Source organism: Pinus tabuliformis, chromosome 5_1 (assembly GCF_031772625.1).
Source record: "Pinus tabuliformis cultivar Carrire ecotype Pingquan chromosome 5_1, CPIR1, whole genome shotgun sequence".
Classification (NCBI taxonomy): domain Eukaryota; kingdom Viridiplantae; phylum Streptophyta; class Pinopsida; order Pinales; family Pinaceae; genus Pinus; species Pinus tabuliformis.
This window is the reverse complement of record NC_142305.1, coordinates 134,032,033-134,050,275: the sequence shown is the minus strand read 5'-3', so window position 1 is coordinate 134,050,275 and position 18,243 is coordinate 134,032,033.

The following is an 18,243-nucleotide window of genomic DNA, read 5'->3' as shown; positions in this document are numbered from 1 at the left end:
AGCTCTTTTTGATGGGCTTCAGCACAAGGTATTCTTGGTCACCATGATCTGAATTTTGATCTGAAATAGCCGAGTTGACTGCATTACATTCTAAAATTGAATCTTGGCTATCTTGCACGCTGTCTTCTTCTGTAGGCAGATCTAAAACAAGCTCTTCTCTTCCATCAATTACAGCCATATGGCCATCTTCAACCTGTTGATCTTGACAAGTATCCTCTAAGATTTCTATGTGCTGCTGAAACGGCTTTTCATATAGGGCTTCCATGATCTCTTCATCCATGAAATTATCATCTTCATAAAACTTCTCAAGGCTTTCAATAAAACTATAGGCATGCTTGCAACAGTCTTGAACTAAATTCAATGATGGATAAGAGTCCTTATATCTTTCAATGAACATCGCATGAAAATCCTTTAAACAGTAAATACAAGCAGGCGGCAAACTTTCATACCATGATTGAGCTGTACCTTCCAGAGTGGCCAAGAATATCTTCATCAAGCAATCTTCAGGAAAATCGACCTTGAATTTGCGAATATGCATATGAAATCTAACTAAATGTAAAGCGGCATCCTTCTTACCATCATCATTAAATATAGGCAGATTCCTTGACCAATCTACCTTCGGAATTTTATTTGGAAAACCGGGGATGTGATCTCGGCTCAAGGGAGCATATCTTCTTGCGATCTGATCCATCTTGAAAATCTCAAAGCCACTGATCTTCCTGCAGTGAAGTCACCATGAAGCACAGGTCTCTGTTTTCAGTGAAGGAGTCGCCAGTGAATGATTTCAGCCTTGTCAGTGTCTGATCGTTGTCCACCATCAACAATCAGATCTGAACTTTATACATGTACTGGGTTGAAATGCAAATGAAGTGTTGTTTTCACAAGCTCACGGAGATTGACTGAAGTAGCGTTTATCTACTTGCGCTGATGTAAAACAAGAGCGTTTTCGAAGGCTACCTGGCGTAACTTCGGGCTCCGTCTAAGACTTATGAAATAACACGTCAATGAACAAAAGATCAATTGTTCTCCCCAGTATGGTCGCCACTATGTTAGCGCTTAAGATTTCACCCTAGGCTGAGGAAGGTAAACCTTCAAGGCAACATCAAACCATTTCACCTCGTAGCTAGCCCTACGGGGTATGAGAAGGCTCTCTCCAGTCTATCTCGGCAAATTTTCAATGGGGTGAGATGACCAATCAAAGGTAACACTGATATTAGGATAGTAAACTGATTAAAAGGTTGATTTGGGGGTTTTTGGGGTTTTGGGTGGCAAATTGAGGATCTGCAATTTTAGGGTGCAGGGATTTGACACAGTTTCTGCAGGTGGGTCTTTGGGGCAAGGTAGGAGTTTGTGCTGATGCCTTTAGCTGAGATGGATGATCAAGGAAGAAAAACGAGAAGCTAAAGAGGGCAAACAATGACTTTGAATCCTCTCTAGACAGTGGAAAACATAAACATTAAACAAATTTGAAAGCTGAGCATAGCAAGCATGAATTCAAACTTTATCACTTCATTTGTTTAATAAGCTGCAGTAAATAAAGAGATGGAACACATAAACACACTTACAATTAGAATAAGAGAAACACACCATCAACACAAGAATCCACAAGAATCCCAATGATGTTTGCAAAACCCTGGTCTTCCTTTTCCTCAAATTGCAGAGATACCAGTAAAATATACAATAGGAGCTTCTCCCTCAAGAGTCCAACCATGAAAATGAGTAAGAGAAGGCATAATATAGATGGTCTAACTCCTTTCCCCACCTCTAGGGGTCGAGCTCAGCTTCCTAGGAGCTGTTTCAACTAATTCTAAACTGAGCACTAGATAATAGGCAGTCAAAACAACTTGCCTCTAAAACCTAGGAAACCTATCCATGCATTAAATTTTTACCATTTACATCAAGGAAACTTCTAGAAGTGTTCAAGGAGAGTAAAGTATCTAAGTGCTATGAAAATTACACAAAAATCCATCATTTACATGCCTCAAAATTCAACCAAGATGAAAACAGTGTTTTGTTGGCCGAACTGATCAAAACAGGCAAATTTCCCTGACAGGTCGCGCACATCACTCTGACTGGTCGCGCACATTCACAGCTCTGTTTGAGGGCCTTCCCGGTGTCCAAATCAGATGGAAGATAGCTCGTTGGAAAGGTCTGCGAGTCTACTTTCCAAATCCACCGGAAATTTTGAATTTGGAGTTGATTTGACCCCTCAAAAGTCATTTCTCCCAATACAGCTTTCTGCAACTCAAAATAGGGGCAGAAAGTCAAAATTTGCATGTATTTTGAGCTTTTGAAAGCCTAAATCTCCATAAAATCTGAAACCCATCCATAGGAAAGTGTATTTTTGCATGAAAATTCCAAAAATGCAAAGTTTTCCCCGTTCTGAGTTGCCCCCATGTATGGTCGCACGCGGGGTGAGACCAGTCAAATGGCCAAAACCTGTAAAATTCCCAAAAATGCCAAAAATGCTTCAAAACTCTCAAAATTTCTTGAGTTTGCTGCTAGGAGGATGCTAATGAGTATCATGGTGAGTGAGAGAGGCCTCAGCCAAGATACGGAGCGGGTTGGTCTTCTTTTTCCATTTTTGTGCCTTGGCCAAACTCCTTGGATCCGGCGACTGTAATTTTGGCATTGCTCTAAAACCATGACACCTGTACAAAAAGTGAAGGAGGTTTTTCTTCTTTAGCATGTTATGGACAAAAACCTCTCTCAGATTTCCAAAATTCATCTTTTATAGCTCTGAAACATCATTTGAGTGAAACTTGTCCCGATGTGTGAAACAAGGGATTTTGTCGAAATGAAGCGAAATGAAGGGGATAGGGGACTTCTAAATTCTTGGGAAAATTTTTGGGAGTGGGGAGGGATGTTAGGAAGCAGGGGAAAGTGGAATCTCAGAGATTGAGTGAGGGGAAGGGGTCGAAAAGGGCAAAACACAGGCCAAACCTAGAAAATTGCCAGGTTGTAGCTAGAAACTAGGGTTTGTGCAAAAATGAGGAATTTGGCGGATCTAAGGGATGGGGAGTGTTTGATAAGGTACTTTAAGGATAGGGGAAGGTGTATGAACATCAGGAAACAAGTTTTGCTGATTATTTAGCCGCCCAAGAGAAATTGCCTTCAAAACCCTAGGAGAGGGAAATGACCTTGCCTAGGCACAACTGAAGCATGAACAAGGTGTGAAATGACTCATTAGACACTGAGATGATAATGACAACCCTATGAATGATGATATACTCAGCTGAATAGTGACATGGACTTACATTTGGGCAAACCCTAGATCTAATGCCCATTGACCAAATTTTGCTTGAAGACTCACTGAAATGACAAAATTTGACCTTGACACTTCAAAATCACTTTATAAGAGCATATTTGATCACTGGAGGAAGGTTGGAAAGACTGACACTAACATTGGCTCCAATGGGGATGGTAGCTCCTTGGAGGTACCAAGAACCTTAGACCTCTGGGAGAGCAGACCAGTGCTTTCAGCCATTGGGCAATGGAGTCAAAAACTCAAGCTGAAATGCATGACTGAAAACCGACTCAAACTAACTTAACAACAAGACTGAAAATGGACTAACAAAGGACTCATGACTGACTTAACTAAAACAAGAACTTAAAAAGCTTGTGGAAGGGCAGCAGTCCATCAAGATTTGAAATCATGATGACAACCACCTGTGTTTCTTACAAGACAATATACATCAAACTATATCAAAATGCCAATGCAACCAATCAAGCAGATGCCTTCTTGACTGATTCTTCGTATCAGATCTTCTGGTCAACAATACAAACCTATAACTGAGCATCCAAAAACATAGCTGACCATGATCTCCTTCATCACTGAATACTGCAATAAACACTATCACTGCTGGCTGCAACAAACTTGCTAGAGGATCGTGAAAAACATGAAGATTTGTCACTGCCACCTCCTGCTGAAAGAACAAGGTATCCTTTGTTTCAAATTCTGATCTGCCTTCATCATGTGCTTCGGAAAGAGTATGTTCATGGGCTTCAAAAAACTCTGAATAGGTAGATGAGCAGATCTCCTCTTGTAAAAACATTTCAGCACATGAAACATATGAAGAATCTGAAAGGTAATCCTGTATGCTATGATCTTTGGTAGTCAGATAATATGGTAGGTGATCTTCAAATAGAAAACAATCCTCAAGATCATCAAACATGACAGCCTTATCATCTTCATGAAAGAAAATATTATCTGTTTGTTGATCTATAAAACTAATTACAAGACTGTCATCATTTTCAAAAGAGGAAGAAGTTTCACCAACACTTTCGTGACCATGTGCACACTGCTGATTTGCTTTAGCTTGGGTTGTAGAAGGACCTTTCAAAAGCTGATCTATCTCCTCTTCAGACAAAGGAGATAAGACTTTCTGTTTCCCTTTGCTCAAACAAGTCTTGTCTTCTTGAAATAACATTTCAAAACATGAAAAATCTGAATGACAATCCTGATCTTCTGAAACTTGGAAACATTGTTGATCATCTTCATATGACATGGCAATCAAACTATCCAAATTATGATTGAAAGAAGAGTTTTCACTTACTTGAACAAAGATCTCATCTTGTTGTTCATGAACATCTGAATCCAAAACTCTGTCTATGATCTCAACAGTAGAGCTCTCTTTGATGGGCTTCAGCACAAGGTATTCTTGGTCACCATGATCTGAATTTTGATCTGAAATAGCTGAGTTGACTGCATTACATTCTAAAATTGAATCTTGGCTATCTTGCACGCTGTCTTCTTCTGTAGGCAGATCTAAAACAAGCTCTTCTCTTTCATCAATTACAGCCATATGGCCATCTTCAACCTGTTGATCTTGACAAGTATCCTCTAAGATTTCTATGTGCTGCTGAAACGGCTTTTCATACAGGGCTTCCATGATCTCTTCATCCATGAAATTATCATCTTCATAAAACTTCTCAAGGCTTTCAATAAAACTATAGGCATGCTTGCAACAGTCTTGAACTAAATTCAATGATGGATAAGAGTCCTTATATCTTTCAATGAACATCGCATGAAAATCCTTTAAACAGTAAATACAAGCAGGCGGCAAACTTTCATACCATGATTGAGCTGTACCTTCTAGAGTGGCCAAGAATATCTTCATCAAGCAATCTTCAGGAAAATCGACCTTGAATTTGCGAATATGCATATGAAATCTAACTAAATGTAAAGCGGCATCCTTCTTACCATCATCATTAAATATAGGCAGATTCCTTGACCAATCTACCTTCGGAATTTTATTTGGAAAACCGGGGATGTGATCTCAGCTCAAGGGAGCATATCTTCTTGCGATCTGATCCATCTTGAAAATCTCAAAGCCACTGATCTTCCTACAGTGAAGTCACCATGAAGCACAGGTCTCTGTTTTCAGTGAAGGAGTCGCCAGTGAATGATTTCAGCCTTGTCAGTGTCTGATCGTTGTCCACCATCAACAATCAGATATGAACTTTATACATGTAATGGGGTGAAATGCAAATGAAGTGTTGTTTTCACAAGCTCACGGAGATTGACTGAAGCAGTGTTTATCTACTTGCGCTGATGTAAAACAAGAGCGTTTTCGAAGGCTACCTGGCGTAACTTCAGGCTCCGTCTAAGACTTATGAAATAACACGTCAATGAACAAAAGATCAATTGTTCTCCCCAGTATGGTCGCCACTATGTTAGCGCTTGAGATTTCACCCTAGGCTGAGGAAGGTAAACCTTCAAGGCAACATCAAACCATTTCACCTCGTAGCTAGCCCTACGGGGTATGAGAAGGCTCTCTCCGGTCTATCTCGGCAAATTTTCAATGGGGTGAGATGACCAATCAAAGGTAACACTGATATTAGGCTAGTAAACTGATTAAAAGGTTGATTTGGGGGTTTTTGGGGTTTTGGGTGGCAAATTGAGGATCTGCAATTTTAGGGTGCGGGGATTTGACACAGTTTCTGCAGGTGGGTCTTTGGGGCAAGGTAGGAGTTTGTGCTGATGCCTTTAGTTGAGATGGATGATCAAGGAAGAAAAACGAGAAGCTAAAGAGGGCAAACAATGACTTTGAATCCTCTCTAGACAGTGGAAAACATAAACATTAAACAAATTTGAAAGCTGAGCATGGCAAGCATGAATTCAAACTTTATCACTTCATTTGTTTAATAAGCTGCAGTAAAGAAAGAGATGGAACACATAAACACACTTACAATTAGAATAAGAGAAACACACCATCAACACAAGAATCCACAAGAATCCCAATGATGTCTGCAAAACCCTGGTCTTCCTTTTCCTCAAATTGCAGAGATACCAGTAAAATATACAATAGGAGCTTCTCCCTCAAGAGTCCAACCATGAAAATGAGTAAGAGAAGGCATAATATAGATGGTCTAACTCCTTTCCCCACCTCTAGGGGTCTAGCTCAGCTTCCTAGGAGCTATTTCAACTAATTCTAAACTGAGCACTAGATAATAGGCAGTCAAAACAACTTGCCTCTAAAACCTAGGAAACATATCCATGCATTAAATATTTACCATTTACATCAAGGAAACTTCTAGAAGTGTTCAAGGAGAGTAAAGTATCTAAGTGCTATGAAAATTACACAAAAATCTATCATTTACATGCCTCAAAAGTCAACCAAGATGAAAACAGTGTTTCGCTGGCCGAACTGATCAAAACAGGCAAATTTCCCTGACAGGTCGCGCACATCACTCTGACTGGTCGCGCACATTCACAGCTCTGTTTGAGGGCCTTCCCGGTGTCCAAATCAGGTGGAAGATAGCTCGTTGGAAAGGACTGCGAGTCTACTTTCCAAATCCACCGGAAATTTTGAATTTGGAGTTGATTTGACCCCTCAAAAGTCATTTCTCCCAAGACAGCTTTCTGCAACTCAAAATAGGGGCAGAAAGTCAAAATTTGCATGTATTTTGAGCTTTTGGAAGCCCAAATCTCCATAAAATCTGAAACCCATCCATAGGAAAGTTAATTTTTGCGTGAAAATTCCAAAAATTCAAAGTTTTCCCCGTTCTGAGTTGCCCCCATGTATGGTCGCGCGCGGGGTGAGACCAGTCAAATGGCCAAAACCTGTAAAATTCCCAAAAATGCCAAAAATGCTTCAAAACTCTCAAAATTTCTTGAGTTTGCTGCTAGGAGGATGCTAATGAGTATCATGGTGAGTGAGAGAGGCCTCAGCCAAGATACGGAGCGGGTTGGTCTTCTTTTTCCGTTTTTGTGCCTTGGCCAAACTCCTTGGATCCGGCGACTGTAATTTTGGCATTGCTCTAAAACCATGACACCTGTGCAAAAAGTGAAGGAGGTTTTTCTTCTTTGGCATGTTGTGGACAAAAACCTCTCTCAGATTTCCAAAATTCATCTTTTATTGCTCTGAAACATCATTTGAGTGAAACTTGTCCCGATGTGTGAAACAAGGGATTTTGTCGAAATGAAGCGAAATGAAGGGGATAGGGGACTTCTAAATTCTTGGGGAAATTTTTGGGAGTGGGGAGGGATGTTAGGAAGCAGGGGAAAGTGGAATCTCAGAGATTGAGTGAGGGGAAGGGGTCGAAAAGGGCAAAACACAGGCCAAACCTAGAAAATTGTCAGGTTGTAGCTAGAAACTAGGGTTTGTGCAAAAATGAGGAATTTGGCGGATCTAAGGGATGGGGAGTGTTTGATAAGGTACTTTAAGGATAGGAGAAGGTGTATGAACATCAGGAAACAAGTTTTGATGATTATTTAGCCGCCCAAGAGAAATTGCCTTCAAAACCCTAGGAGAGGGAAATGACCTTGCCTAGGCACAACTGAAGCATGAACAAGGTGTGAAATGACTCATTAGACACTCAGATGATAATGACAACCCTATGAATGATGATATACTCAGCTAAATAGTGACATGGACTAACATTTGGGCAAACGCTAGACCTAATGCCCAGTGACCAAATTTTGCTTGAAGACTCACTGAAATGACAAAATTTGACCATGACACTTCAAAATCACTTTGTAAGAGCATATTTGATCACTGGAGGAAGGCTGGAAAGACTGACACTAACATTGGCTCCAATGGGGATGGTAGCTCCTTGGAGGTACCAAGAACCTTAGACCTCTGGGAGAGCAGACCAGTGCTTTCAGCCATTGGGCAATGGAGTCAAAAACTCAAGCTGAAATGCATGACTGAAAACCGACTCAAACTAACTTAACAACAAGACTGAAAATGGACTAACAAAGGACTCATGACTGACTTAACTAAAACAAGAACTTAAAAAGCTTGTGGAAGGGCAGCAGTCCATCAAGATTTGAAATCATGATGACAACCACCTGTGTTTCTTACAAGACAATATACATCAAACTATATCAAAATGCCAATGCAACCAATCAAGCAGATGCCTTCTTGACTGATTCTTCGTATCAGATCTTCTGGTCAACAATACAAACCTATAACTGAGCATCCAAAACCATAGCTGACCATGATCTCCTTCATCACTGAATACTGCAATAAACACTATCACTGCTGGCTGCAACAAACTTGCTAGAGGATCGTGAAAAACATGAAGATTTGTCACTGCCACCTCCTGTTGAAAGAACAAGGTATCCTTTGTTTCAAATTCTGATCTGCCTTCATCATGTGCTTCGGAAAGAGTATGTTCATGGGCTTCAAAAAACTCTGAATAGGTAGATGAGCAGATCTCCTCTTGTAAAAACATTTCAGCACGTGAAACATATGAAGAATCTGAAAGGTAATCCTGTATGCTATGATCTTCGGTAGTCAGATAATATGGTAGGTGATCTTCAAATAGAAAACAATCCTCAAGATCATCAAACATGACAGCCTTATCATCTTCATGAAAGAAAATATTATCTGTTTGTTGATCTATAAAACTAATTACAAGACTGTCATCATTTTCAAAAGAGGAAGAAGTTTCACCAACACTTTCGTGACCATGTGCACACTGCTGATTTGCTTTAGCTTGGGTTGTAGAAGGACCTTTCAAAAGCTGATCTATCTCCTCTTCAGACAAAGGAGATAAGACTTTCTGTTTCCCTTTGCTCAAACAAGTCTTGTCTTCTTGAAATAACATTTCAAAACATGAAAAATCTGAATGACAATCCTGATCTTCTGAAACTTGGAAACATTGTTGATCATCTTCATATGACATGGCAATCAAACTATCCAAATTATGATTGAAAGAAGAGTTTTCACTTACTTGAACAAAGATCTCATCTTGTTGTTCATGAACATCTGAATCCAAAACTCTGTCTATGATCTCAACAGTAGAGCTCTCTTTGATGGGCTTCAGCACAAGGTATTCTTGGTCACCATGATCTGAATTTTGATCTGAAATAGCCGAGTTGACTGCATTACATTCTAAAATTGAATCTTGGCTATCTTGCACGCTGTCTTCTTCTGTAGGCAGATCTAAAACAAGCTCTTCTCTTTCATCAATTACAGCCATATGGCCATCTTCAACCTGTTGATCTTGACAAGTATCCTCTAAGATTTCTATGTGCCGCTGAAACGGCTTTTCATACAGGGCTTCCATGATCTCTTCATCCATGAAATTATCATCTTCATAAAACTTCTCAAGGCTTTCAATAAAACTATAGGCATGCTTGCAACAGTCTTGAACTAAATTCAATGATGGATAAGAGTCCTTATATCTTTTAATGAACATCGCATGAAAATCCTTTAAACAGTAAATACAAGCAGGCGGCAAACTTTCATACCATGATTGAGCTGTACCTTCCAGAGTGGCCAAGAATATCTTCATCAAGCAATCTTCAGGAAAATCGACCTTGAATTTGCGAATATGCATATGAAATCTAACTAAATGTAAAGCGGCATCCTTCTTACCATCATCATTAAATATAGGCAGATTCCTTGACCAATCTACCTTCGGAATTTTATTTGGAAAACTGGGGATGTGATCTCGGCTCAAGGGAGCATATCTTCTTGCGATCTGATCCATCTTGAAAATCTCAAAGCCACTGATCTTCCTACAGTGAAGTCACCATGAAGCACAGGTCTCTGTTTTCAGTGAAGGAGTCGCCAGTGAATGATTTCAGCCTTGTCAGTGTCTGATCGTTGTCCACCATCAACAATCAGATCTGAACTTTATACATGTACTGGGGTGAAATGCAAATGAAGTGTTGTTTTCACAAGCTCACGGAGATTGACTGAAGCAGCGTTTATCTACTTGCGCTGATGTAAAACAAGAGCATTTTCGAAGGCTACCTGGCGTAACTTCAGGCTCCGTCTAAGACTTATGAAATAACACGTCAATGAACAAAAGATCAGTTGTTCTCCCCAGTATGGTCGCCACTATGTTAGCGCTTGAGATTTCACCCTAGGCTGAGGAAGGTAAACCTTCAAGGCAACATCAAACCATTTCACCTCGTAGCTAGCCCTACGGGGTATGAGAAGGCTCTCTCCGGTCTATCTCGGCAAATTTTCAATGGGGTGAGATGACCAATCAAAGGTAACACTGATATTAGGCTAGTAAACTAATTAAAAGGTTGATTTGGGGGTTTTTGGGGTTTTGGGTGGCAAATTGAGGGTTCTGCAATTTTAGGGTGCGGGGATTTGACACAGTTTCTGCAGGTGGGTCTTTGGGGCAAGGTAGGAGTTTGTGTTGATGCCTTTAGCTGAGATGGATGATCAAGGAAGAAAAACGAGAAGCTAAAGAGGGCAAACAATGACTTTGAATCCTCTCTAGACAGTGGAAAACATAAACATTAAACAAATTTGAAAGCTGAGCATGGCAATCATGAATTCAAACTTTATCACTTCATTTGTTTAATAAGCTGCAGTAAAGAAAGAGATGGAACACATAAACACACTTACAATTAGAATAAGAGAAACACACCATCAACACAAGAATCCCAATGATGTCTGCAAAACCCTAGTCTTCCTTTTCCTCAAATTGCAGAGATACCAGTAAAATACACAATAGGAGCTTCTCCCTCAAGAGTCCAACCATGAAAATGAGTAAGAGAAGGCATAATATAGATGGTCTAACTCCTTTCCCCACCTCTAGGGGTCGATCTCAGCTTCCTAGGAGCTGTTTCAACTAATTCTAAACTGAGCACTAGATAATAGGCAGTCAAAACAACTTGCCTCTAAAACCTAGGAAACCTATCCATGCATTAAATATTTACCATTTACATCAAGGAAACTTCTAGAAGTGTTCAAGGAGAGTAAAGTATCTAAGTGCTATGAAAATTACACAAAAATCCATCATTTACATGCCTCAAAAGTCAACCAAGATGAAAACAGTGTTTTGCTGGCCGAACTGATCAAAACAGGCAAATTTCCCTGACAGGTCGCGCACATCACTCTGACTGGTCGCGCACATTCACAGCTCTGTTTGAGGGCCTTCCCGGTGTCGAAATCAGGTGGAAGATAGCTCGTTGGAAAGTTCTGCGAGTCTACTTTCCAAATCCACTGGAAATTTTGAATTTGGAGTTGATTTGACCCCTCAAAAGTCATTTCTCCAAAGACAGCTTTCTGCAACTCAAAATAGGGGCAGAAAGTCAAAATTTGCATGTATTTTGAGCTTTTGGAAGCCCAAATCTCCATAAAATCTGAAACCCATCCATAGGCAAGTGTATTTTTGCATGACAATTCCAAAAATGCAAAGTTTTCCCCGTTCTGAGTTGCCCTCATGTATGGTCGCGCTCGGGGTGAGACCAGTCAAATGGCCAAAACCTGTAAAATTCCCAAAAATGCCAAAAATGCTTCAAAACTCTCAAAATTTCTTGAGTTTGCTGCTAGGAGGATGCTAATGAGTATCATGGTGAGTGAGAGAGGCCTCAGCCAAGATACGGAGTGGGTTGGTCTTCTTTTTCCGTTTTTGTGCCTTGGCCAAACTCCTTGGATCCGGCGATTGTAATTTTGGCATTTCTCTAAAACCATGACACCTGTGCAAAAAGTGAAGGAGGTTTTTCTTCTTTGGCATGTTATGGACAAAAACCTCTCTCAGATTTCCAAAATTCATCTTTTATTGCTCTGAAACATCATTTGAGTGAAACTTGTCCCGATGTGTGAAACAAGGGATTTTGTCGAAATGAAGCGAAATGAAGGGGATAGGGGGCTTCTAAATTCTTGGGGAAATTTTTGGGAGTGGGGAGGGATGTTAGGAAGCAGGGGAAAGTGGAATCTCAGAGATTGAGTGAGGGGAAGGGGTCGAAAAGGGCAAAACACAGGCCAAACCTAGAAAATTGCCAGGTTGTAGCTAGAAACTAGGGTTTGTGCAAAAATGAGGAATTTGGCGGATCTAAGGGATGGGGAGTGTTTGATAAGGTACTTTAAGGATAGGGGAAGGTGTATGAACATCAGGAAACAATTTTTGCTGATTATTTAGCCGCCCAAGAGAAATTGCCTTCAAAACCCTAGGAGAGGGAAATGACCTTGCCTAGCCACAACTGAAGCATGAACAAGGTGTGAAATGACTCATTAGACACTGAGATGATAATGACAACCCTATGAATGATGATATACTCAGCTGAATAGTGACATGGACTGACATTTGGGCAAACCCTAGACCTAATGCCCAGTGACCAAATTTTGCTTGAAGACTCACTGAAATGACAAAATTTGACCTTGACACTTCAAAATCACTTTGTAAGAGCATATTTGGTCACTGGAGGAAGGCTGGAAAAACTGACACTAACAGTATATCAGGCAAGATAGAGCATAGCAGAGCAGGGGTCAAGCTATAGAGGGCAGTGCATTTGATGGATGAATAGTAGCAACCAATAGATAGATTGCAGATGGAGTTCTCCCTAGTTGAGAGGGAGTGTTAAAATTGGGAAATAGGGCCAAACTCCATGTGGGTCATCTTATTCATGGCTAATAATATCTTTATTAGATTCCTCTCATCGAGAGGTGTAGGATTGCTCTAAAGATCATCTGATTCCGATAAGTATTTATGGAAATATGAATTTATTTTGATTATGGAATAATTATCAAGCCAACCTACAACTCATGTAGGCTCAAAAGCCCAACAGTCGCATCTATTCAATCATCAATAGTTGTGTATAAATACAGGAGGCCTTTTCCTCATTTGGACTCAACTCATCACATCTCTCTCTCTCTCCTACACAAAAAAGAGGCTCTTCTCCTACTGCGGAGAAAGAGACTCTTCTCTCACACGTGTGGAAGGAAGGTGCTGAATTTAGGGCTGCAACTATAGAACCAAAGTTTGACCAGTGTTTACCATCAATCTGCCTCTCAAAACTTTGTTGTAGGTGAATCTAGATCTCCTCTGAAGGCTGTATTTTTTGATGAAGGAATCAAGCCGATCTGAAAATCGGTTTACAAGATATTGTCTACCCTAGTTTGGTTGATCTAGGGTGGTCTACTGCTGATGTGAATCAAATTTATGTATTATTTCTCTCTACCGAATTATTGAAGATAAAGGAAGATTTGATCAAAGGGTTTCCCCACATTTGGGTTTGTCCCTGGCTAGCCGCCACATCTTGTGTCTTTTATATTGGCTTATTTTTGTCGATCGTTTAATGTTCTATCTGCACTTTACTTTATACACATGTGATTGCTAATCTATGGATAATAATAAGAAAGATAAGTAAACTGTTATAAGCAGAGAACATACCATAACTTAACACATGGGTCCATGTGCAAATTGTATGTAATTTCTTGTCAAGTGGAAGTTCAAGTGTCGATAGTTGGATGTAAAATTCATAGAGTAGATGAAGAGTCATGAGGGTAGATGAACTATCACAAAGGGGAATGTTAAGGGCCACCCCACCCTTTGTTATAAATAGTCCCTCATAACTCATTGTAGAGGCTTTTGGTCAGCCAAGCTTCTTATAAGACTATATTAGAGAGAGCTTGGACAGTATTGTAATGCGCCTTGGCTTCTCCACTGTGCAGAGCTAGTATATCTCTTTGGAGGAGCAGACAATTGTGGCTATAACGTTCCGTTTTCAGAACTAGTGGTTGGACATGGATGTATTGTATGAGTGGATAACAAAGCCAGCACGTTTCATGCATATGTCATATTGTATTCCAGCTATCTTTTTTACTCTAAATGGTATATGTATTTGTTTGTTTACGCATGCATCTATAGATTATTCTATATAAGTATGTATGAATCTTACTTAAATGTGTTGATTGGTTTAACCATCACTTTGGATTGTTAGCTAACTTTCTTTCCTTTTTTTAATGCATCCTTGCTCGTGTGTTCCCTTCCAAGCTACGTGCTATCACAAGTTTCCAAGGGGCGCACTCACCCCACGCTCTGTGTGTTAGAACCATTCATACACCTTCCTTGTCTCACCGCAACTATCACACCCTTGCTACCAACAGGGACATCTTACTTGCCTCTATGTGAAATCATGGTCAAGGCATTACTATACGACCCACTGTTAGGACTCCTACACCAAATGGTCTGAGGTCTAATTCAGACTTCTTACTGGGGAGATCCCCTGACATGTTGGCAGGTCCATCACCGCCAACATTTATGGCGCTAAAAGGAGGGCCAGATGACAAGCTATGCCCTCTCATCATGTTTTGAACCTTTGCATATCTATCATGGAGTCTTTCACTCTCCTCCCTCAACGATGTTTTTCGCATGTCGAATCTATTACCATCACGAGGGATTTTTTCGATCTCTTTTCCACATACACGTATGATGGTGAAGGTGAAGTGGCCAGGCCTGAGTTATTACATGACTTCCTTTCCATGCTTCACGAGGAAGATGGATGCTTTGACGAGCATTCCAATCTATTGCTTGCATTCGCACTTCGCGAATCTCGACATTAGTGGTTGTGCAGCCTACCAACTAACAGCATGCACTCACTTGAGCACTTGTGTGATCTCATTAAAGACACTTTCTATCATTTTGATCCAGAACATCTTCACCAAAAACTGTTACAACAATGGAAGGCTTGCCATGAATCTCCTATGGATTTTTGGTAGCGCTTCCGTGATTTGCAGTTTCAAGCACCGAAGAGCTAGATGATATTCTTCTATCTTTGGGATAGATTCGAGTATTGTCTTAAGAAATATTCCCATCCAACGAAGAATTTTGAACTCAAGCCTCACTCAACATTCTTTAGTGATGGAGCTACGCAATCACAGACAGACAAGGCCACTGTCACAAGTGACTATCGGTCGTCCCCTCATCAAACAAATCCACCACTTCTAAGTGATGCAGGAGATCACGCTCACACATCAGTTCAACTGTCACGTCCTCCCGACATCAATCCTTCCGATTTTCGTGCAGACTTGGTTGTGAGTCCCATACCTCGTCACATGTATTTTCTTCCATTTTGGACTTTACACTTGTTTTGAATGAGGATCGATCTATCAATGGAGTTGGTGTCGCACAACCAACATGCACTGGTATTCATGAAGAGTATGATGGGGAGCTTGAACATCCACCAGAAGTAGGGGACCATCCCTGTCTGTTCGTACCTCCTCCATTTTTTCCTAACATCCTTGCTCATCCTACCATCCCTAAATTTTCATGTGCATCTCCATCCACAAATGCACCCATTGTTGATCATTTACATGACACACTGGATATCATTCCATCATCTGACAATAGAGAGGACAAATCATTCATTGAAAATCCACTTGATCTCTCATCTGCTTTTTCTGGAAACGTAGAGGGTGAACATCCTTTCTTCTCATCTACCCCTCTGTGATTCATCAAATCATGAGGATGTCGACCAACATCCTAAGTTTTCTAATCTTGGTTGTCGTGATCTCTTCACCCCATCATCTAATCACGATGTTGATTCATTCGTTGTTAATCTATCTAAGCCACTGGTATACGATGATTTATCTATTGATGAAGTCAAACCCCCCCAGACTATCGAGGCACTTCAGCTCGAGTTGTTGGTTATGTCAAGCCCTCCCTGTCTTGAGGTTGGTCTCACTTCTGATCAGGAAATTGTTCAAACACCTAAGGCTCCTCATCACTCATCTATATGCACTGAAGAACAATCCAACACTCAAATTTCACTTCCTCCACTTGAACTGCACAATCCCATCGCTCATGCATTAGAGGAATATTACACAGCAAGCACACTTGCGCAACATAATTAATCTACCTTTCTCACATTTTCTTGCATGTCATGGTCAAGGGAATGCATACACTCAACATATGCACGTAGTGTAGCACAGCACCATGGCAAGCCCATAGAATTCATGTCATGTGCTTTCACTCATTTTTGTTCTATGGACACTTGTAAGCTCAGAGCGTGTCTGTTTTCATTGTTGTATCTTTCATATATGTTGATTTGCACAACTGTGTTGTTCGTGAACCATGCCTTCACCAATATGGGTCAACCAATGTGTCGGTGGCTGCATTGGAAGTATCACTTCACATGAGACGACCCATGCACTATTATCTTAGGAGTAGGAGTAGTGTTTTCTTTCAATTTGTTTGTTTGCATGATTTTTTTCTTTCTTTATTTGCATGTTTGTTTGTTTTCTTGCTTGTTTTCTTACTCTCTTTGCTTTGATTTCTACTTCTGCTTTACTTTGTTGTTTGTTTTCTTGTTCTGTTCATAGGCTAGTTTCGCATGAAACCATACGCGACTACTGGAACAAGCTAGGTAAAAGTACAAGAGGCCTCATTCATCTATCACTACTTGGTTATCTGTCATCCTGCCTCTGTATGATGAACTTGTTACTTTTAATCCATGATATGTCGATGGCAAATATGTTTTGTTTGAAGTGAACCTTGGTGAAAACTCAACACTTGCGCACTAACTAGTGTCACCTTCTCTAATAGGTTGTTTTTGGGTTAACCCTTTTCAGCTCTGTCAAGTAAAGGTTGGGGGGGAACCTTAACAGGCACATCAAAGGTATATAATAAACTACTTCTTTGAAGGAACAACCTCTTCTGCTCTTAATAATTTGGGATCCCTCTTCTGCCTCTGAAATGAATAAGTGTTATGCACAAGTAATAAAATGAATAAGGAAAAAGAAGAGAAAGACTTCTTGTGTAGAGAGGTGATGCAAGTAACTTCGCCGATGTACTAACCAGGCTCACTGGTAGTAGAGCAATGCTTGTGTTCCTATGTGACTCCATCGGGGTACGGTTTAGGCCTGCTTGCAGTGAAGCAACACTAGAGATGAAACTAAGACTCTCATGACTACACTGTTTGTGCACCAATATACCCCTCAACCCCAATTGAAAAAACTGTGTTGACTTGGCTTGGAATGTGTGTTAATCGACCAAGAGCTTGGCAGATGCTAGATCTTACAATAAATAAAGTGTGAAAACCAATACAAATTGAGAATTGAACAATACTTCCAGAGGTGTTAGACTTGTTTTTCATGAACAAGGTCCATTAAAAGAGCTGGAGTTCTACCATTGTGTCACCAAGTGTTGTAGTAGCTACAACCACCCTCGAAAATTTTTCCTTAGCTTTGTTTTGGATCCTCCCTACCAACCTTTCACGGCAGCATGTCTTTCCCTTTCAAGTACACAAGATTTATTGATTTTCTTGCAGAATGACAGCCTGTCCGTGAGAGCTTGTTGCATCCCCCTCACAGGTTGTTTCTTCAGACTTGGTCCAGCTGCAAGCTGAGCAGCTCCCTCAAGAAATTGTGTAATTATGGAGGGGAGCTAGCCTTCCCTCCATAAATTTCGTAATTTTGTCTCGCAGCTTGCTGGACTCTAGAATTGCGCAAATCTACTTGTCACTGTTCACTGAGAAAATTGTGCAATTCCTCCCAGTAGGGCTGCTCAGCCAAGAAATTATGCAATTCTGGGAAACAATTAGCTACTCAGCCTAGAAATTGCACAAACCTTCTGGGAATATAACCCAGCTCCCTCCCATAAATGTGTATTTTCTCCCCTCAGTTGAGCAGACCGATGCATGTGCCTTTAGGTTGACCGGTTCCCTTCGAGACCAAGAAAAAATGATTTTCATGCATGGACTACTACTCCCTAGGTAGCATTCAAATGAATCCCTTGATTTAGGGATCTATTTTTACCAGCTAGAGGTTACATGCAAAGATCATTTCAGAAACCTCCTGCCAAGTGTCACTTTTCCTAGATTTGTGGCATGCACGTCACAACCTCAATTTTATCAAAACTCATCAACCAAAAACTGCAGAGCTCATTCCTCACATCGACCTTGCATCTTTGATATCCCACATTGCATCTAGGAGTCATCGGCACATTTAGCTTAGTTGTCTTGGGGTAAGCCCGCTTTTCATGTCTTGCATTGCATTTCTGTCGCTTTTTGTGTATCGCTTCATGTGAGTGTTGTCTGCTTGATTT